At 35.8% G+C, this 23,541-nt stretch overlaps 1 pseudogene; it reads right to left on the bottom strand.

Annotated features, from left to right (window-relative positions):
* Positions 1-8,458: 8,458 nt before the first annotated feature.
* On the bottom strand, positions 8,459-8,576 carry LOC118614113 (annotated as a pseudogene).
* Between the last annotated feature and the right edge of the window lie 14,965 nt (positions 8,577-23,541).

Below are 23,541 nucleotides of genomic sequence, written 5' to 3'. Positions count from 1 at the left end.
GTTCACAGCTTGGCCTCCCGTGGCACCTCCAAGTGCAGCGTGGGTGGCAGCCATTTGTGGATTGCTTGGTGGTTCACGTCAGGTGGTCTTAGGCAGGGCACAGGCTTCAGATGAACTTGACCTGTGTCAGGGCCCCTGTGAAAGGCCCAGGGCCAGCAGCCAAGTGGCTAGATTCTGATCTGAGCTGGAATACTGCCCCACCACCTAGGGCCTCATCCAAGGATGACACACCCAAAAAATGACTGGGCAGGCACCAAAGATTTGTGAATCCTGTTCTGTAGGGTCAGCCCCTGCACAACAGCTCTACTGTAGTCACCAGCCAGTCCTCACAACCCATCAGACTGAGGGCCAATCCCTTCCATTGGTGTGCGAACAGCAACCAAGTCACAACTACAACAAGGCACACACAACCCACACAAGGGACACAGCTGACGCATCAGGCTCAGGTGATTAGGGAAACTACTCCACTGGGCCGCACAGGATACCTACTATATAAGTCCACTCTACTAAGACCAGCTCTAATAGAAACAAACACAGAAAAGCAGCAAAAATGGGAAGACAAGAAAACATGTCCCAAAAGAAAGAACAGAATAAACCTCCAGAAAATGAACTAAACAAAATGGAGATAAGCAATCTACTAGATGTAGAGTTCAAAACACTGGTTATGAAGATGAGGATGCTCAATAAACTTAGGGGAAGAGTAGATAAACTGAGTGAGAACTTTAACACAGAGACAGAAAGCAAAAATGGAGATAGAAAATAAAGAATCAGTCAGAAATGAATACAATAACTCAAATGAAGAATATATTAGAAGGAATCAACAGTAGATTAGATGAGGCAGAGGGTCGAATCAGTGATTTAGAAAATAAGGTAGCAGAAAACAATCAAAATGGCAACAAGAAAAAATCCAAAAAAATGAGGATAGTTTAAGAGGCCTCTGGGACAGTATCAAGTATACCACCATTCGCATCACAAGGGTACCAGGAAGAGAAGAGCGAGACCACAAAACTGAAAAACTATTTGTAGAAATAATGACAGAAAACTTCCCTAACCTGGTGAAGCGAATAGACATAAAAGCCAGGAAGCACAGAGTCCAAAACAAGTTAAACCCAAAGAGACCCACGCCAAGACACATCATAATTAATATGCCAAAGGTTAGAAAAAGATAATCTTAAAAGCAGCAAGAGAAAAACAGTTACCTATAAGGGAGCTCTCATAAGACTATCAACTGATTTCTCAACATAAACTTTGCAGGACAAAAGAGATTGGCAGGAAATATTCAAAGTGATGATAAACAGGGACCTACAACTAAGATTACTCTACCCAGCAAACCTATCATTTAGAATCAAAGGACAGATAGTTTCCCAGAAAAGGAAAGGCTAAAGGAGTGCATTGACAGCAAACCAGTATTACAAGAAACTAAGAAAAAAAAAAAGATAAAATGGCAATAGCTACATATCTGTCAGCAACTACTTTAAATGTAAATGGATCAGGCACTTCGATCAAAAAATAGGGTGGCTGGATAATAAAACACGACCTTCACACATGCTGCCTACAAGGGACTCATTTCAGATTGAAAAAGACAGACTGAAAGCAAAGGGATGACAAAAGATGTTCCATAAAAATTGAAATAAAAAAGCTTAGGTAACAATAGTTATACTAGACAAAATAGACTTTAAAACAAAGGCTATAACAAGAGACAAAGAAGGACCCAGTAATTCCACTTCTGTGTATTTATCCAAACAAACCACAAACACTACTTTGAAAAGACATGTGAATCCACATGTTCATTGCAGCAGAGTTTACATTAGCCAAGATGGTGGCCTTGGGGTCCATCAAGGGAGTAATGGATAAGGAAGAGGTTGTGCATATATACAATGGAATATTACTCGTTCATAAAAAAATGAAATCGCGCCATCTGGAACAACATGGATGGATCTAGAGGGTTTTGTGTTAAGTCAAGGAGTCAGAGAAAAAAAAATGCCCTATAATTTCATTTACATGTGGAATTGAAACAAAATAAAAGGAAACAATCTCATAGATACAGAGAACATTTTGATAATAGATGAGAGTGGAGTTGGAAGAGTGGGTGAAAGTGGGGAAGGGATTGAAAAGTACGAATTGATAATTATAAAATAGTCATGGGGATGTAATGTATAGCATAAAAAATAGTCAATAATATTGTAATAACTGCGTATGGTGTCAGATGAGAACTAGAATTATTGGGGTGATCATTTCATAAGTAATGTAAATGTCTAATCACTATTGTTGTACACCTGACACTAATATTGTATGCAAACTGTAACTGGCTAATTTTAAAATTAAAAAAAAAAAACACCTAAATGTTACTTAAATCATTTATTGGCTTTCTTTTTTCTATTGGTTAGCAAGAAGTATTAAAATATTTGAATGTATTTGTGGAACTATTCTTTTAGTTTTTATTTTTTGGCTTGATGTATTTTAAAATTCACTTTTTAAGTGCATGTACATTTATATACAAAATTTTCTCCCTTTTATAATTACGAAGTGGCCCACTTTTTCTATGGTTATACTCTTTGTCTCCAAGTCTACTTTTTTTATATTAATGCAGTTATATTGGCTGTCTTATACTTGATTTGCATAACATATGTCTAATCCTTTACTTTTAATGTCTTTGTTTAAAGTTACCTAAATATTTAGTGTCTATATTTATTGCACCTTTCTTATCAACATCAAAATTATAGCTTGCTTTTTATCTAATCTAATTTCTGCCTTCTAATTGAAGTATTTCATCCATTTATATTTAATATAATTACCGCTATGTTACTATTCGATTACTGTTGTCGTCTTTCAGTTAATACAATATTTTTCAGTACTTCATGCCATCTCGTCTGTTGGCTTTTTGTGGTAAATTCTGTATAACATATTTAGAAATAAGAGAAAGGAATCTGGTGCAATCAAAATATGTGATAATTAAAAATATACTCTTAAGTAACCAGTGAGTGGGACATAAGAATAAAAAGAAAATTAGAAAATACTTTGAGATTAATGAAAATGAAGAAACATACTAACACTTATGGGATGCAGCCAAAATAGTTCTTATAGGAAAATTATATTTAAAAAGAACTGTCTCAATAACCTAACCCTCCACTTTAGCAATTGAGAAAAAAAAAACAGAAATATAAACCTAAAACAAACTGAAGTATATAATAATTTATTAATGAAGGAATAGCAAATAATATGAAAAATTAATAAAACCAATAGTGGGCTCTTTGAAAAGATCGACAAATTCATAAACCTTTAGCTAGACTGACCAAGGGGGTTTAAAAAAAAAGTCTCAAATTACTAGAATTAAAAATGAAAGAGGAAACACTGACTGACCTTACAGAAAGATTATAAATGACTACTGTGAAGAGCTGTATGCCAATATATTAAATAACTGGGATGAAATGTACACATCTCCTAAAACGTCAAACTCCCAAACCGATGCAAGTAAAAATAGACAATCTATAATAAGTATATTCAATTAGTAATAAAAAAACTATCAACAAAGTAAAAAGAAGGAACAGATGGCTTCATGGCTGAATTGTACCAAGTATTTAAATGAAGTACCTTGAGTAATAATAGCTTCCACTTACATGCCACTTTTTGAGCCAGGCAATACACTAAGTCCTTTGTGTATCTCAATTTGATGTAATCCTCACAAAAACCACCTAAGTGCTGTTACTATTCGTATTTCAGGATGAAACTGAAATATGTAGTTAAATTTGGCAAAGTTTGCACAAGTGAAAAGAAGCAGAGCTGAGATGCAAACACAGAGAGTCAAGTCTAGGAGTTCACACCCTCTAATTTCCCTTTGCTGTCCTGGCCCTGGAAGAACTTGAAGTCTTTACATATAATAGCATGTTTCCTATTTATTTTTATCTACTTCCATAATTCAAAAGATTAGCTCTAGGCATTTAAGCTGAGGGGTTTTGTGTATATTTAAAGTAATGCTACATGAATATTTTAGCATGATTTATTTTGCAGTATAAAGTATGCATCTTTTCCTGACATCTAGCAAAATGACTCAACACTAGTTTGATGAATAAATGAACATTTTATGTATTAGCTGTTTGAAAGTCAATTCACAAATTGTGAAGTTTGGATGAATAAACTACGAAGTGCTGAGAAGTGAAAAGTGTCACTGTTTCCACTCTTTGCAGTTTTACATGAACCTTTGTAGAATAGGTACATTGATATTATTTCAAAGTTACTATTTCCTGACCCCTCTAGAAGTAAAATGTCTCAATTTTTTTTGGTTTCTGATTCTTCAGTTTAATGAAAACTTTCCCCTTTCATTAAAGCTCAGTTGGTGGCTATGCTTTACTTTGTATCCTGTCTGCCACTCTAGGCTTAGAAGAAGGAAGCACTGGGCCACTCCACTCCTTATTGGCTGTGGTCCTCCTGCCAGGTCTTATGCTGACAATGCTGACAGTACCGAGATGATTAAGGATCTGGGGAATCTGTGAGAAGCAGAGCACAGAATTTTGAATGTGTGAACTAGTTGTCAAAATTTTATAGTAATTAGGAACTGAACTAAGAAAAAAGAATGTGGTAGAATTTCAACACGATTTATATTTTTGAGATTTTTAAATGAACTGAACTCATTAAGAAGACTCAAAAACTTCAAATTCCCCTGGGAGAAAAATATTAATTTGTGAAGTATCTTAGGTAGTGGACCTCTATGTGATGTCTTGGGAATTAATTACACTTGAGCATCTACCACCTTATCTTCTTTTTCTTGAAGTATAGTCACATTCATCCTTAAATTTTTTGCTCCTTTAGTCCAGATACTGTAATAGGCATGGAGATTAAATGGTGAACGGTGTAGACACTGTATCTGACCTTGTAGAGCTGACCATTCGGTAAGGACATTTTACCATAGTTTTCCCTACATCACTTCCAACTATTTAAACATTTTTTTTAAAGCTTCATGATCTCCCATGACTGAGAAGTACTATTGTTTATGTAATCATTTCTCTTTCTGGGGAATGTTAAAGCTGTTTCCATTTTTTCATTAACAAGTCTGACTGGGTTACAAAGGTCTATTATCCACCTTGCCAAAAGGAGAGTTTTGAGGGAAATATCTTCACAACACAGGATTTGATTCAATTTGTCGAAGGCAACCTTTTCATTAGCAAAGCCTTAAGGTTTTGATGTGGCTTTGGCCAAAAGAAATAATTAAAATACCCAACTAGAGGGTATATGGTTTAGGAATCAATTTTCCTATTTTAAGGGTGTAGATGAGACTTTTATTTTTAAAATAAGGTGGCTTCTTATCTATCGGGAACCTATTTGTTGCTCCATTTACTGTCAGGGAATATCAGATAACATGTTTATTTTGTTTCATGTGACTGTATGTTTCTTTACTCCAGCTTCCAAGGTTCTAGAGGAATAGAACTTGAATACTTGAGAATATTTTGGAAATTCTGGATTATGATGGCAGAACACTGGAAATATTATAAATTCCTATAATAGGAAGTTGAAAAAAGTGTAGTAGGGAACTGACCTTAGAGAGCAGGAAGGGCTTGAGGACTATATAATAAAGACAAAAATATGATCTAGAGTTCGAGGTGTGTTGTCAAGACAATAGTGTTTCCTACCCTCCCCCAATTTGATTAACTGAAAGGAACCCAAGAAAACTAATCCCTCTAGTTTTTTCCCATTGGAATGTTATAACCAGTTCACCTCAGCCACAGGTAAGAGGAATAAATGTTATTACTTCATTATTCCTACTATAAGTCTTAGGAGAGAGAATGGATTTGAACTACTCCAACTAAGAACACACACACCACCTCAGCTGAGTTTTACCCTTTTCTTTACCATTTCCTCAGGACTTAGAAAAATGGAAATACAAAGTGTCCAGCTCTCACTATACCTCATGGTGAGAAGGAAAAAAAAAAAAGTAAAAATATACTCCTAGGCAGAGAGACTAAAAGTTAACCACAATTTATCAGGGCAAATAGAATGTGTAGATTTAGACCTGCACCCCCCTCTCCTCCCCCTGCAAAAGAAAACAAAATAGCATATAAAGAAATATTAGCAACCAGGCTAAGCTAAACAAAAACAAAACAAAATAAGAGGAAGAAGGAAGAACAGGCCCACTAAAAACTACATGAAATACAATTGGTTGTTTGCCTTTTACCAGCTTGATACAAACACGTTGACTTTGAAAGTTATATGTTGAAAATGGTGGAGCCACAAGATAGAAAGAGTCTGGGTTCTTGGAAAAACTTGGCAGATAGCTGCTCACTCTCAGAAACATCCATATAAGAGAGAAATTTCTATTGTATGCGCATCATTATATTTTTAAATTTCTTTGTTATGACAACCAGCATTACCTTAACAAATGCTCTGTGCATATAAAAAGCAGAAAACAAGCTCATAATAGATGAAAATATAATTCAAAGATGGAAGCAAACTTTTCTCAGTCGTTTCATATAATCTAGGTCCAACAAGAGCTCAAAAACATTAAAACAAAATGATACATAAAAAGATACTGCAAATTTACCTAGAAAACAAAAATTATTGTATATTAAGTTAGAACAGAAAATGCAAGAACAAACATTTCTGTTCAAATTACTGACATTGGTTAAAAATAACATGATATAAACAGTAAATACAGAAAAAAAAGATAGTGAAAAATATGTTGAAATTCGACAGACAATATACCATGTTAATTGGTAGCAAATACTACAAATAGAAAAAATCATTCAAAATACAAAATTTTTAATTTCTAAATACTACAGAAAAAAATTAATTTGCTTATCAAAGTTTTTATGAAAATTTTATCCTAAAAGCTTTTTACAAATATATATCTTAGCTAATCTATAAAAGGTCAGGATATTTAGATATCCAGTCAGAAGACTTAAATCATTGTCAAGATGAGATTGAGAGTTCTCCAAGCATTATTCAGTGTCAGAAACAATGGTAACGACTTCAAAGTTCTGAGAAAAAATGTTACTCAGTTAAAATATCTTTCAAAAACAGAGGGAAAAAAAAAATCCCACTTCTGGCATTGGTGGACAAACAATTCAGACCAACTCTCCCTTAGTAAATAACAAGAAAAACTGACAAATATAGATTGCTAAATATACATTGTATTTAAAACTGCTGGAGAGAAAAAGCAAAAAGTTAAGTGCAGGGCTAAAAGCAAAGAGTGGAGGGAATTGTAAAGATGTGAAGTTTATGTTTGTCCCACTTTTCCATTTTAGACACTGCTAATTCAAAGTTGTGGCATAGAGTCTGAGAATCTGAGCAGACAGTAGAGAAACTGAGAATCTGAGCAGGGATTTGGCTATTTCACAGGAAGGAACAACAAAAAATAGAGAACAGGAACCATTAGAGAACAGGAATCAACTTCCAAGGACTACCCTAGAAGGTTCTTGGCAGGCTGCACACTTAAAAGATAAATTGAAAATAGGGAGTTTTCACAGAAGTCCAAAGTCAAAGTAGTTTAATTCCTGATTGTATTAAGTTAATCTGCCCTAACTCAACCAACCATGTGACAGAAGCAAAAGTCAATCTTCTTTGGGGGGAGATTAAATCAGTCAGAAATGTTAAAATATTAATTTAAAAAAAGTACAATATATGGAAGTGAACAATATTGCCTAATCAATTCAATAGATGCAGAAAAAGCATTCAACAAATCCAACATTCATTCATGATAACAACTCAGCAAACTTGAAAGAGATGGGAACTTCCTCAATTTGATAAAGAACACCTTCAAAAAACCTATAGCTATGGGGTAAAAGGGGTCAAATACGTGGTGACAGAAATCTAACTATGGGAGGTAAACACACAATGTAAATATATATATGCTTTACTGTTAAAATGTACAGCTGAAACTTGCTGGATTTTGTTAACCAATGTCGCCATAAAAAATAAATTAAAAAACCTATAGTTAACATCATACTTAATAGTGAGAAACAAAAATTTCCCACCCAGATCAAGGATATTCCTCTTACCACTCCTTTTCGACATCATACTAGAAGTGATAGCCAAATGCATTAAGGAAATAAGAGATATACAGATTGAGAAAGAAGATATAAGATTTATTTATGGATGTCATGATCATCTAGGTAGAATATCCAGAAGACCTGACCAAAAACTTCTAGAACAAGCTATTATACCAACTTTTCAAGACACAAAGTTAATGTACAAAAGTAAATTGCTTTTCTACATACCAGCAAATAGAATTTGAAATAAAAAACAATACCATTTATATTAGCACCCCTCAAAATGAAATAGTTATAAATCTAATGAACTATGTACAAAATTTACATAAGGAAAAGTAAAAAATTCCAATGAACGAAACAAAGAACTAGAGAGATATTCTATGCTTATAGATAGGAAGACTTGATATCATCAAGATGTTATTCCTTCCTAACTAGATCTATAGATTGAATACAATTCCAATTACTATTATTATTTTTAATGCCTATGGCACCTGGTATTCCTAGTGGTCTCCCATCCAAGTACTAACCAGGCCCAACCCTGCTTAGTTTCTAAGATCAGATGAGATCAGGTATATTCAGGGTGGCTTGGCCATAGATTAATACAAGTCCAATTAAACCACAAGTTATTTTATGGATATCTACAGACTGATTCTAAAGTTTACATAGAGGCAAAAGACCCACCTTTAATAACACCTTGTTATTAAAATAACATATAATTTATAAATTCATTTTATACAAGTAATTATATCTACTTATCCATTTATAAACCATTCATCTAATCAAATATCTAGAGAACATCCAATTATGTTAAAAACATGGATGGTGAGAATTGTTTTTAAAAAACACTTCATCCTTGTGTGTATTTTTAATAGGTACTTTTTTAGAGCAGTTCTATCTTCAGCAAAATTGAATAGAAAGTACAAAGTTCTAGTATACCCCTTGCCCATCCCCATCTCCCCCAAAACACATACTTTTCCTTTTATCACTAGCCCATACCATATTGTTACAATCAATGAATCTTCATCTATCTATCATTATTACCCAAAGTCCATAGTTTACATTAAGGTTTACTCTTGGAGTGGTATATTCTATTGGGTTTGACAAAAATATAATGTCGCTGCTGGGGCCAATCGGAGTTCAGTGTCACCCCAATGGCAGAGAGAGGGAAGGGAGATGGATAACAACAGTGCAGACATGTAGTTAGCATTTTCCCTCGGTTCTCAAATGACGGCAGTGAAGAATTACAGGTCATTGAGATTTAATAGTTTTATTAAAAATATACTTTAGATAGACAAAGCATGCCCTAAGGAGATGCATGGTCCCAGAGCTGAGGGCTGCAACAGAGCACTATAATAATAACCACAACAATAGCAAGAGGGCAAAAAGAAGAGCCCCGAAGTGGGAATGTCTGCATTACATTTGGACTGTGATGGGTGATTCCAAAGGCATTCTTAGGTAATTGGCAAGTAAGATCATTTTGATTGACACCTGGATGCTATATAACTCTTTGCCTAGTGCACATGTGTGACCCAGAATTCTGCTACCATTGGGTGCTCTTTGGGGTGATCTCTAGGCTGGGCTGCTTTGTTCCTGCATTGCTCATGTCTGACTAGCTACCTAACACCCCCTGGTGTCATATGAGTCCTCACAGGTTCCTCTAGAAAATGACCTAGTCCTGTGAACCCATGAAAGACCTTAAACTCTTGTTCCAGATCTAGATTAGTCCACACTTCCCAGGGAATCAGGGGACTTTTCTGAATAATCATTTTTTTAATCCCAGTTTCTATGCCACTATTCTCTCTTCAAAATGATTCAATTTCTTTAAACTAGATATCTTTACAATAATTAACAAACTGCTATGAAACGTAACTTTATTGCCAATTACCTCTACTATTTTGACTTTTGTCTTTTCAATCTTTTTGCTAAATTTATATCTTCTGGGCTGCAAGGCTTCCTATCCTTTCTACATGCTAGAAGGACCTCATGTTCCCTGCCTCTGGAGCTCTTAGGATAGGCTTCCAGTAACTGTTTTTCTGTTTTTTTTTTTTTTTTTTTTTTTTTTTTTTTAGTCCCTTTTGGCAGGGACTACAGCTCTATCTCAGCTTTGAAGAAGTTACAGAAGACAGAACTTCCTCCCTCAACATCCTCTTAAAAATAAGGGAATAAAACCTCTGAGGGGGTAATAATGTAGGGAGGAGGCAAGAGAATTAAAATGTTAATCAAGCTACACTCAGAGACTGAAATATGCTGATCAGCCCTGCAGCCAGGCCAAGAGGACACATTTAGAACAAAGAAAAAATTCTACTGGGCTTGCTAACCAATTCCCGACACTTGTGAAGGGGAACTAGGAACCAACAGTCATTCTCTATGGCTAAACCATGGGGAATTTATTGATTAAAGGCTGGGAACTGCCAGCAGGCCTTTCACTCTACATATTCTTACCTTTTCATGCTAAATGCTATTCCCCTTCCTCCTATATGTCCATATCGAAGGAAATAGAAACTAAAAGACATATAAACTGAACTCCATGAACATTCAGGGTCTCTCTCTCTCTCTCACTCTTTGCCTCTGAGAGGAGACCACACTGTTTGTGGAGCTATCCCTTTTCTAATAAACTTCCCTTTTGACTAACATTGGCGTGTGTGTTGAATTCTTTCCACACTGTCCGCCAAAGGACCTTCTTCTCTTGGTGCAGGGCATGGTCTCCTCCCACTCCTGACTCTAGGAAATTTGCCCTGTCCTGTATCAATAATGACATGCACCCACTACTATAGTATCGTACAGAATAATTTCACTGTCATAAAACTCCTCTGTGCTCCACCTATTCATTCCTCCCCTCAAACTCTGACAACTGTTTTTTGCCTCCATAGTTTTGCCTTTTCCAGAATCTCATATGAAATCATACAGTATATAGACTTTTCAGATTTACCTTTCTTTTGATAGCTTATTTCTAAAAAGAAATGATAAAAATGAAGTGTTGAGTAACATTCCATAGTCTGGATGTACCACAGTTTGTTTACCTACTGAGACATCTTGACTGCTTCCAGGTTTTGACAATTATGAATAAATTATGAAGAATTCTGTGCAGGCTTTTGTGTGGATATAAATTTTCAACTCCTTGGGGTAAATACAAATGAGTATGATTGCTGGATAGTATTGTAAGAACATGTTTACTTTTGCAAGAAACTGACAAACTGCCTTCCAGCGAGGCAGTACCATTTTGCATTTCCACCAGCAATGAATGAGAGTCCCTGCTGCTCCACATCCTCAACAGCATTTGGTGTTGTCAGTGTTTTGGATTTTGGCCATTCTAATAGGTGTGTAGTGGCATCCACTGTTTTTTTTTTTTTTTAATTTGCGTTTCCCTGATGATGTGTTATGTGAAGTACCTTTTTATGTGCCCTTTGTGTTAATTGTTTAAAAAATCTAAAGAACTTTCTTTTTTCATTTTATAAAAATAATTGAGATGTTTAAAGGAAAAACAAACTGGTTCAAAACAAGTATGCCAAGATTTAACAGTGTTTAGTTCAGATTAGGAAATATTAATACCTTTTGGATTTTCCTGTGTATTTTTAAAGTTAAAAAAAAAAAAAAAACACTAAAAAAATGTTTGACATGACTTCAACCCATTCAGCCTAGGACAGAAAAGATGTAGGTATAAACTGAGAGATAGTCTTCAAACCTGCTCATTTTAATCCTGGATTTCTCAGTTTTGTCTTCACTCCTGATGACATCTTGTGAGAATCTAGAAGGACTAAGCAAGTCCTTTGACCTGACATCTTGTTGCCACTCATACCCAATAAGAGATGTGCCTGGGTGGCTCTGGGTTTCTGTTATTTTAATCCTAGGAAAGCTGCATTGCACACACTGTCCCTCTTGTTTTGTAGTCTGCTATACTTCCATTTTCTTTTCTTTCTTTTTCTTTTTTTAAACTATTTCCGAAAAGCAACAAAAGTATTAGGGGAATAATGGGAGCAAGTTCTAAATGAGCAACACCCTCATATAAGTCTGTAAGGTAAGGCCTGGCAAAGCCCATTTTCGCCGCTAAACAGCTGAGGGACATTAGCTCTGAGATTTCCAATTTCTCAGTATTAACTGTTTATTATAAAGTTGGGGGTAAAAATAACCCTCTGCTTTAAGACTTAAACACTTGGGAAGCAAAAACAAAGGAGAGAGAAAGGGGAAAACATACAGCCACGATGGCAGTTGGTTAATGTAGGATGCTGATTAAGGGAGCTTAAGAGGAATCTGGCTGCCCTTTAATTCACTAGTCCCTGGGGGCAGACCTCTCTCTCCTCTTGATTTCACTGTTAATCCCTGTGATGAGTCTTCAGTGGGTGACCCTCCGGAAACTTTTTAGACTCGGCTTCTATCCCAGTAGTTGTTTTGCTGGCATTCAAGCAGCTTTCTGTTTGATAATTCTTATTGTTTTATATGCTAAGCTAAAGAAATCACCTTAGCAAGACAGAACAAATATCCAGCGATCAAAGGCCTGGGCCCAAGGCATTATCAACAGCCCAGCTGTACTTGCTGAATGAAAGAGTGATAAACTCCAATTTAATGCCTCATCAAAAGGCCCACCTAATCCCGGGCCTTCATGAAATCAAGACACATCTGCCATCCTAACTCAGCTTTGGGGAATGTGACATCAGGAGGGAGCCTGGTGTTTGACTGGGACTCCTGAGTCGAGTAGAAATGTTTTCACAAGAAAGGAAAATGCATAGCATTAGACATCTAATTTGGAAGGTGAAAAAGTTCTAAAAGATCAACTTTCCTCAGAAAGGCAATGGAATCAGACAAATCTGAGTCAACTTGAGAATCTATCCTTTGTTTCTTAATATGCCTAAGGACAGAAATAGTGTTAATATCTATGTTTAAAAAAAATAAATGCTTTTTAAAATTCTGGGAATTCACTGAAAACAATAGCAATTTGAAACACAAGACATAGTAAAATATATGGTCTGCAGGGTTCCTAAGCCACTACTTATACATGAGTGACTTTCGCTGCCCAATTTAATCTCTCAGAGTCCCAATTTCCTCTTATGTAAAATGTGTATGTCTAGCCTGGAGAATTTTTGTAAGGATTAGAGATGCGTGCAATAAGTTTGGCACAGTGCCAGGCACACAATCGATAATTTAAATATTTATAGATTATATTTTCAGGCCAATTCTAATAGTTAACCAGTGTTGGAAAAACAGAAGCAATTTTAGCCATGTAACATTGATATGTTTAAAAGTACATACAAGCCATAAATTATTAAGAAGGTATGTGTTACTAATACTGGTCCAAAATTTCTTATTGCCCTAATTTACATAAGAAATAATAGATGTTGAAACGAAAATGAAAAGATGAAAAAAAAAAAAAAAGGCACTTTGACCTGGAAGAGAAGTTCTTCCTTAAATCAGTCTGCATCAAATCATAGAGAAGCCTGAAGAGAGGAAGCGATGCTCCCGACCCCAACCCTGGCACTTCTGTGGCCATTACCTTGCAATGAACTTGTTGATAAGAATCAGTACTCATGGTATCTAGAAATTTCTACAGTGCTGCATTTCTTCTCTTTCATATTCTCCCGTACCTACCGTGAATTTTGTAATTATTATAGAGAATTTTAGTTTCCAAGAAATTATTGCCCAGACACAACAGCATCTGCTCTTAGCGCTAACCCTTTCTGCTTGGCGCACTGGGTACAATTTCCCCAACACAGGCAAAGAAATCCACGTTGGAGGCAGATCTGAGCCTGCACATATGGGACAAAAATTCAGACCAGCTCATTCCTAATTGTCATTTTAGTCCAAAGCCTTCCTGAGTTATTTTATTTCACTCACCAGGGTTTTGTGCGATATAATAAGCTCTAGAATTCCAAGTTAAGATAAAAAAAGTAATATGGAATAATTTTAGAAGAGCCCTGTTTATAAAGGATGCATGTTGTTTCCACTTAATGTGGCAATCATTTGTCCCCAGCAGACACTTACGCGGGAAGAACATTTATTTTTTACTTCATTTTAAAAAGAATGTAAAATCTTTTTTCCCCTCAAAGAATATATCCCAAACTCCAAATTTTTAATAGTTTATAGAGCAAGATTGAGAAAAGTATACATGGAACAACTATTTTTTTGCATGTAGATGATTATGTTCATGTAATTACCTAGAAAATAGGTTAAAATGCATATTCCCAAGAACAAAGGGATTTGTTTGGGCATTATGCAAAGGTGCTGATAATTTATAGTACTGATCATAAAGGCAGATTGGTTCAATTATATAACATTTATATAACAATTATATAGGCTGAGGTTAAATCAATTTCCCAAAAGTTTTAAAACGTAGATTTTATCATTATTACTATTCAGGTATGGTGAAACCACCAGTTCAGGAGACGACAATAATTGAAAAGATAGTTTGTTACTCACAGTTCCCAAGAGGAGGAGGCACACCACGCCACACCATGCCACACAAGGCCACGCAGGAAAGCAGCAGCGTTGCTCAGGAGGCAGAAGGAAAGAAGTCCTAGGTGGAGCCTTTATTGTGGCTTCCAGGGGGAGGAACAGACAAAGCGGAGTAAGGTTTGGGATTGGTTAGTTTGAACAACTTCAGTTGGTTCTAGGCAATAGGGGTTGCTCTTAGTTATCTATCAGCTAGGTCTGGTTGATCAAGGCAAGGGTATAGTGGATTGGTGTGTAAGAGTCTCATAAAGGAGCACTTTGGAGCTATAGGCTCTGAATTGGTTGGTTTGCAAAGGAAAGGCGCACTCCCAGGTGAGTCCTTTATTATCTCCATCTCTAAGAATTGGCTAAACCTGGGAAAGCCAGTCTCTCCAAGGTCCCCAATGTCAAAACATCAAAAACACATGGTTAATGGCCTAGGTCACAAAGTTAATAAATACAGAAACAGTTTGAACCTAGGTCAGGCTACAGAGCAATCAATCCCTCAATAACTCTGCTACACTTCATTAGAGGAATGCCATACTATTCCTTCCCCTGTATTCTCTGTACACTTTACCCTACTTAGCAGTAATACAGAAAGAAGGCTGGTTTTCTGTTCATATCTATGAACATAAGCAAGATCTGGTTCTTTAAGAGTGAAATCTTGCTAACTCTGCCAAATTTTTTAATCTTGGATCAGTTATGAACTTCATTCAGCATTTTAGTTTTCTTACCTGCAAAGAGGGAATAATAATGCTTACTCTGACGAGTTGTTTTAAAGATTAGAACATGTTATCCACAGTCTGTTTAAGAATTACCCAGGAAAGTTCCCTCTCTGTGAAATTCTTATTGGCAGAGAAACATTAGTAGACATTTTATATTTTTTTAATGAGTATAATGATAATGAAGTTTAGACAAAAAGTACTGAATGTTTGGGTTTCCCACTTAAGTAATATGTTGAAGCCCTACTACCCAACATGAATTTGGAGATATTTGGAGACAAGGTCTTTAGGAGATAGTTATGGTTCAATTGGGTTATGAGAGCAGGCCCTCGTAATGAGAATAATGACTTTATAAAAAGAAGAGACACGAGATTCCCGCTCCCACCCCCTCGAGGTGATAATAAGAAGACAGCAGCCATCTGCAAACCAGGAAGAGGGCTTCCCCAGGCCCAACCATGGTATTCTCTAATAGCAGCCTCAGCTGATTAAGACAAGTACTCAGATGCTTATAGGTACAGAGATTCCTTTTTGACTAGGTAATATAGAATCACAAAAGCATAGCAATCTGGACAAGGTTCTAGAAAATATAACTTAGTAGACAGTCTTAAAGATATTAAATGGCTTTCACCCACCAAAACCTCCTACTTTAGCAGCAGCCAATAGTATAACAGGGATCCCTGGAATCAGTTCCTAGTACCAGTTCTTTGCTTTGTCCATGGTCCATGTTGACAAGATTGGCTTTGCATACGTATAATATGGCATCAACATATAAAAGTATGATTTAAAGTATGAAAAAAATATGTTTCTCTTTATGTAATTTTCTAACTCATTTGGCACTGGGGATTCTAAATCTTAGACTCACTCCTCTGGGTTAAAGGATCTCTCACTATTCTTGCTAAAATGCTCACAGCTAATCCAAGTGATAGCACCCTGCAAAAAAAAAAAAAAAAAATGAGAGTTAAACAGGGTGTGAGTCCTCAGTCAGGTGGCTATAGTTTTATCGTTTTCACTCTAACAATCTCCTAACCTCATAGGCATAGGTAATTGGTTACCTGACCAATCTGATAGGCTTGGTGGCCTGAACAGTTAAATGGTGGTGATATTTACAGGTTGGAAATTGTGGGGCATTAAGAAAAATGAATTCCAGCCACTAGGTTTTACCACCAAAATGTATGTCTGGATAGTTCCTTAACTGTATCCTGAAGAGTACTAGTTTATTTGAATTGACTGGTTGCTGGATCATCATGAATTAGAAATAAAAAGGGGTATTTCAAAGAGGAGAAACAAAGCTGAAAATCCAGGGCCCAGGGTGTGGTGTTTGATGAGGGTGTCTCACCTCCTTCTATCTAGGTTATTAACCACGGAGAGTCACACAAGATTCTCCGCATGAGAGCTGCAGTGCCCATTCCAGGCCAAGGAAATTTGGCTGGGAACTTCAGGTGCTGACCAGGGAAAGAAGTCCAAGGTCAGGCTCAGAGACAAGAGCCCTGGGCATCAGAGAGTACATAAGAGTTTGGTAGATAACCTGAGAGGGTATTATGTTCAATGCAATTATTTTCTTGAAAGGAATTCCAGAGGTTATCTACTTAAATTATTTTGATGAGTAACCAATGTGTGAATAAACATGCTTTCAAACATTTTTAAAAGACTTTTTAAAGATTTTTCTGACCTTGCTTCTGTATTTATTTTGCAGCCTACAGAGGCAATGTGGTTCAGTAGTTAATGGCATGGATTTAGAAACAATATATTTGTGTTAAAATCCCATCTCTGTCGCTGAGCAAATTCCATTACTTATCTGGGAAAATTTGCCACAGTCTCTGAAATGCAAAATGTGAAGATAAAACCTACCTCATCTAATTGTTGCAAATTTTAAATAAGCTGATAGAAGTATTTAGAAACTACATCATTCAAAATATTATATGAGTATTAGTGGTGTTGTCATAGTTATAATTATTTTCCTCTTGGTTATGTCAACTTGGTGGTATTGGATCATTCTGGAAACATGGGTGGACCAAACAAAATGACCCATTAACTGAATCCAATTATTGATTTTATTATGTCTTATTATTTTGTCTGAATTGACTGCTTGGTTTTTTCATCTAGACCAAGTGTCCATAAGTGATAGGAGCTTATCCTTCCTAATGAGCTAATAAATCTGTGTAAACAGGTGTGCTCTTGGCTCTTTGCTCATCTATGTTCTTAACTCTTTGTACTTTGTCTTCAGAGAGAACTTTGTAAGCAGAGCAAGAAGATTGGTAATTAAAATAGAGGTTCAGTTAATCTCCATATACTCATTTTTATGAGGTAGTAAAAAAACGTGACTATACTGTTTCAGGAAATGAAATGAATCTAGATACATTTTTCTTCTTGAAATGACAACAAAGCAGATAACACTGATGTGATAACAGTAAGTCTAAAATTGCTGTTTGCTTTATGTACTTAAAGCTAATGAAACAAGAATTTTGTTGTCTTTAAATCCTCTCTGTTAGGTTTTTAACTTCCTGTTCCTCTATAGAGCCTAAGTTGCCAGCTCTTCTTTGTCACCGTTTGAACCCTCTGGTTCCCGGCACTCCCAAACACCTTTTATATTTCTTTATTGGTAAGCTGTGTGATGGAGGTTAATTTCTGGGTGATCTCTATGCCCTTCTCAGATCACTGTTGCTTCTGCTTTGGAATAATTTTCTCAATGGGCCAGGTGAACAAGAAGGTGGGAAATTGTATGTTTTACAGAATATTGGCTAACTTGAATTCTTCAAATTGTGTGAGCTGCAAATGTTTGCTTATCCTACTGAAATTAGTGTTGATGACTCAGTAGGTTACTTCAAATGATTCTAGCTGAGCACTACTAAGTTGAAAGCCAAGGTTAGTTTCTTAGTTTTAGTGAACTAAGGTCATAGGGCCTCATATTTTATGGGGCATGGGATGAGGAAGGTTGAGAGTAGAATAAAGGAGGGCTTTATAATCAGATAGCCAGGAATTTATATCCTGCCAAGATATTTAATCTATGTATGTATGATTTGGGAATTGGTATGAAAATTCCCTGAGTTAAAATATTCTCATGAGAAAAGTACAAAAAAAGAGGACCTTTGTAATGGAACTTTGTTGTTTCTGCTTATTTAAAGTTGCCATACTTAGGACTTCCATTTACATTTGAATTTCAAATAAACAATGAATAATTTCTTAGTACAGTAAGTCTCAAATATTGCATGGGGCATATTTATACTAAATGTTATGCAACATGTGGAACACACTTATACTAAAAATAATAATTCATTATTTGTCTGAAATTTATATTTTAATGAGAATCCTATATATTATACAGCAACTCTATGCTTATCCTATCCTAGTTTTCTGATCATTTTCCCTGAGAAACTGCCCCTCCCGCAAAATAAGCCCAGGTGTTTCAGTTAAGAGTTTCTCTTGCTTCAGCAAGCACTAAGCAGGCAATAGAATGCAGGTTTGGGCAATTAAGCACTGAATTCTCCTTGTCACTGTTTCCTGCTCAAAGCTGGTCATGTGACCCAGAGTGGTCCAGTTAGACTCAGCCTGGGTACTCAATGAAGTAACTCTGAAAGATGAATTTACTTTCTGTTAGGGGTGATGAGATAAAATATATGACAAGCTGCTGGAAACCCATTGCTAATATGATATGAGAGGCTGTTGGAAAACTTAGCCAGAATGACTATGTAGACCCAGAGTCAGAGAGTGATAGTGTCTGAGCCCCCGAATTCACCTGTGTCTGCAGCCAGCCTACCTCTGCATTTGTGGTTATGTGAGACTGTTATATAAACCACTTTTGGCTTAAGTCATTTTGATTTAGATTTCTGTTGCCTGTAACCAAAAGTTTTGAAAAATACAAAACATCATCAAATTTTGTGAGTATGAAATGAAAAATGATGTAAAGAGCTAAATAGAGGGTCTGTTATATAAGATGTTTAATATCAGTCCCACCTTCCTACATATACACTTCCTTTTCTAACACAAACAGTGATATAAGTATAATAGATAGAGTCATTCAAATTTATCCCCCAAATCAGAAGGAAGCAACTTACCAAAAAAAAAAAAAAAAAAGAAAGAAAGAAAAAAAGAAGCTCTCTTAATAACTAGAGTCAGGCACATGCTTTCTTTATAAAGGAAAGCATTATTATTATTTTTTTTACTTTCTGTAAGCATAAGATATAGCAGCTCCTCCCCAAATACATGAAAAGCAAATGCAAATGAAAAACCTCTTTTGATAAGAAAGGCTCATAATGCTACAATGAGAAACTTTAATCTTCTTGAACCAATGCAACATTACTATGACTACTATTGAACTGAGATATTTGCTTTCCTAAATACTTATAGGGAAGCTGATTATTTGCAAGCTTATACTAACCTAGAAAGTATTGGAGGAGCAAGCTGCTCTTTAATTCTGCATATGGAGATTAGAAAACATGTTTCTGTTTGAATCTCTGTGTGTGTATGTGTGTGTGTGCATGTGTGTGTGTGTGCGTGTGTGTGTGTGTGTGTGTGTGTGTGTGTGTGTGTGTGTAATGTAGTGTTTCTATTGGGAAATCCAGTAAGGATACATTTAATGGAGTCTAGTGATCTAGTTTTAGGGTGAGATGCTTAAATATTGCCCAAGTCACAAAACTAATCACAATATAGTCTGATGAATTATAACATCATCTTGGCTTTTTAACTTACAGTAATTACTTTGTTTTTACATCTTACAATCATGTAACACAAGTAGTGATATATACTCAAGGCTTTGAATATAGATAAACTTGAATTGCTAACTTTATGGGTGCAAGCAATCACCATAATTACTCTGATACTCTGTAACTTCATCTGTAAAACAGGTTTCTGTGAGGACTAGAGATATGTGATGGGTACCTAGCAAATATCTAGAACAAGGTAGATGCTCACAAAACGATGAGCTGCAGAAGTAGTTGAGTCACAGCTATATTGAGCTTTTATAAGTTACTCCCTGAGGAGATGTTTGCCAGATCCATAAACTTGTAACTTTTCTTCTGTTTACTTCAAATTCCTGTAAGTTAGAAAATGCAACAATGCAGTTTCTTCCAGTTACACTTCGAATAATTGTTAGTCGGTAATCCCAGGCAGGGAAGTTTATAATACCCTTAATAATTCCAAAACACTACCCCCAATCCCAACTAAGTTTTCATATTTTACTATGGTTTCCTCTATTTCTTTCAGCCATTATATAATTGGCATTTTAGCTTCTGATATATTTTTTGTGTGCCTTTTATCCATTCCCATCCCTTGCATATAGTTAATCAGACATTTACAGGTCTACGTTTACTAGAACAGAAAGAGATGGTAAGAAGATAGGCTATATCCAGTACACAACACTGATATTCAAAACATGAAAGATACTTAGTGTTTTCACTACTATGTGAATTAATTTTTACAAATTGGTACAGTTCAGAAACCCAACTTTGTGAACGCATCTGAAAAGAGAAAGAAATGTGAAAATGTTTTAAGGCATCTCTGATAACTTCCCAGCCCAGCAGGAAGAAAAAATGTTTGTCCAAAACAAATTTTAAAATCAAGTAGCTGATTAGAAGCACTTCAAGTTCACAAGTCTAGGACTAATTAGCCAACCTTTATCAAGATTAAGGCTCTGCTATTTGTTCAGGATTCAAGAAAAATATATTCTGTTAATTTCACAGAGCACTCATGTAAGTCCCTATTGTTACTAATTTCAGGCAGATTCTGCCACTACACTCAATAGACACTGTCCCTATAAGACTCCTTCAGGCTAATCTTTGCCGTCAGAGTTTCATAAATGCAGGTGCTGTGCATTGTCAGCAGCTCACACCTGTGTCTGGATACTGGCAGCCATCACATGTTTAAATTTGGGTGGGGCTTGGGGGTCAGGTTTGAACATTAAACAGTATAAAATCTGCAAAAGAGAGACTTGAGTGGTGTTTTTTTACTGTCACTTCGTGTTTTTGTCTGCCCTTTCCCTTCCATTACTATGTGTTTGTTCCTTTTTCTTTGGAAGAAAGTTCATGCGCTGCTGGGAAAATGCTGAGTGATCTATAGCTAGAAGGGACAGGATGATTTTTGATGAAGTATAAAGTTGTAGCTAGACCTTTACCACTTATCGCTTGGCACCAAATCTGTAGACTTCCTAACTGCTAGAGGAGTCAGAAAAATGGTCTCAAGGTCGGATAGAGTGATTTACTTGAAATGATATTAACCCTCTTTCTTGCTAATTATTAGAATGAAAGAACAGAGACAGTGCTGAGAAAAACCAAAACTCCCTGCTCCAACCAAAACAGGTTAAATGTTCTTTCAAGGGAAACTCAATTTGCCAACTTTTAAAAGTACCACCCCTAAAAAAAAAAAAAAGGTGGTGAATCTGATCCTTGTATTTTGGAGAATGCCTACAAAAATTTACAGAGCTTTAATTAAATGTGTCTAATTACCTTTCAGATCTTGGAGGCTATCTGGTATAACAGAACAGCATTAGACTTGGGTCAGAAACCTTATATCCCAGTTTCGACACTGTTACTAACTCTTTAAAAGGTATTGGACAAGTTATTTTTCTTTTTTAAGTCTCAGTTGCCTAATCTGTAAAACTGATATTTTAAATTAATCTTTGTTCCAGCTCAAACAGTCCACGAATCCATGTTACTCTATGTTCAGTGTTATGGGTATTCAGAAGTGTAAGTCACAGTCATGACTGCAAGAACCTACAGTCTAGTTGAAGATATAAGGTTATACATGTAGAATCATAGCAAGCATTATAGAACAGACTATATTTTAGTCATGTATTAAGTGAAACAAATCATGAATGCCAAAATATTTCAGAAGAGTAAGAGATTAAGGTGGATTAAGTCCCCTCAGAGAGTTAGACTTAGGTTTAACATAGGTAGACTCATAATGTAGATACCTTAAAGGGAAAAGGTAATGGGTAATAGTAATTCAATGAATGAGAACTACATAACCAGGAGCTCAGATTTGGGAGTGAACACAGTAAAGTCAATATATTATCAGTTTTAAATGATAGGATTTGGTTCATTTCAAACTTGCAAGACCCCTATTTCCAATTTTCTGACCGTTTTGGATAAAAATCAAACTCAAGACCTGCTGTATAATCAACTGAGCTATACGTGTGTGTTTAATTTACTTCTTAGGAGAGCTTTTTCTCCTCCCTAGCTTCATTGCTGATCAACTTTATCTCTTTTCTACCTAGTTTCCTCAAAATCTACAAATAAAATTTTCATTGGTAGAACTAAAGAGTTTACTCCATTTCCTTTGAGACTTTGCAAAGTTTCTGTTACAAGAAAAGTTATAGAAAAATCTAAAGAATAATCTTTCTACCCTTTTATCACAGAACAATCACTGCATTTTGACTTACTACTTATCTCATAGTACTCAATCTTCAATCATCTTCCTGAATGTTGAAGTTCTCTAGTTATGCCCCTGGTTCACTGACCTTCAAGACCTTGCAGAAACCTCAGAACTTGGAAATATTAATTACTGGTGATATGCTTCAGTTGTTAATATATACCTTCCCTGTCAAGCAGAGATCCATGAAGTAACTAACTCATTTTCATGATTTAGTCACATAGTGTGATATAGACTGCTTTCTTCCTCTTTCCATCCATTTTTTTTAGATTCTCAAAATTATTCTTTCTACCTAGAGGGGAAAAAGGAAAATTGTTTGAAGACTTTTGGGGTCAGATCATAGAATCTTGTATTAGAAATAGAAGAGTGGACAGAAAGTGCTGTATGTCATATTTGGGTATAAAAGAAGTCAAAGTAGTCACCTAGCTTTCCTCTGAAGTATGGAAAAATGGATCTTAGGGCCTTCTATGAACCAAAACTAAGAGAGGAGAAAACTTTCCAAGCTCTGCCTCATTTAACTCTGAGAAAACACCTCCTGATGGATGTGACCCTGTCTGTTTCATATTCCATCTGCTGTTCATTAATTACTGAGAGCATTAATGATCACTTGAAAGCCATTTTGTAAAACAATAAAGTGGAAGTTGTTTCTTGGAATATTTAATGCTTTAGACATTCATTTTATTGCACCAATTTTGAACAGGTGGGTCTATTATGCTTTTTTGCTATTCGTCTCACATGACTGATTCTCACTCTTACAACTTTCACAACTTCATGCTAAGTGACTAAAAAAGTGCTTAATTAAGTGCGTGCTTGGTAATTAGGGAGGCTTCACAAGCAAGTACAGATGGAGTAAATGTAATTGAATGAAGGAACATAGCAATCCAGTAAGCTTTTATGTAGTTGTGGAATTGTATAAGATATTAGAAGAGGATCTTATCAGAAGTCTAATAATGGAAGTTTTATTGACCTCCCTAAAATTTAATTGCTTTGAACTCTTCATATTCATAATCAACTCAAAGGAGGATGGACAAACATGTATACCCAATTGGTAGGGAGAT

This window comes from Rousettus aegyptiacus, unplaced genomic scaffold (assembly GCF_014176215.1).
Source record: "Rousettus aegyptiacus isolate mRouAeg1 unplaced genomic scaffold, mRouAeg1.p scaffold_m13_p_2, whole genome shotgun sequence".
Classification (NCBI taxonomy): domain Eukaryota; kingdom Metazoa; phylum Chordata; class Mammalia; order Chiroptera; family Pteropodidae; genus Rousettus; species Rousettus aegyptiacus.
This window is presented reverse-complemented; position numbering and strand designations above follow the sequence as displayed.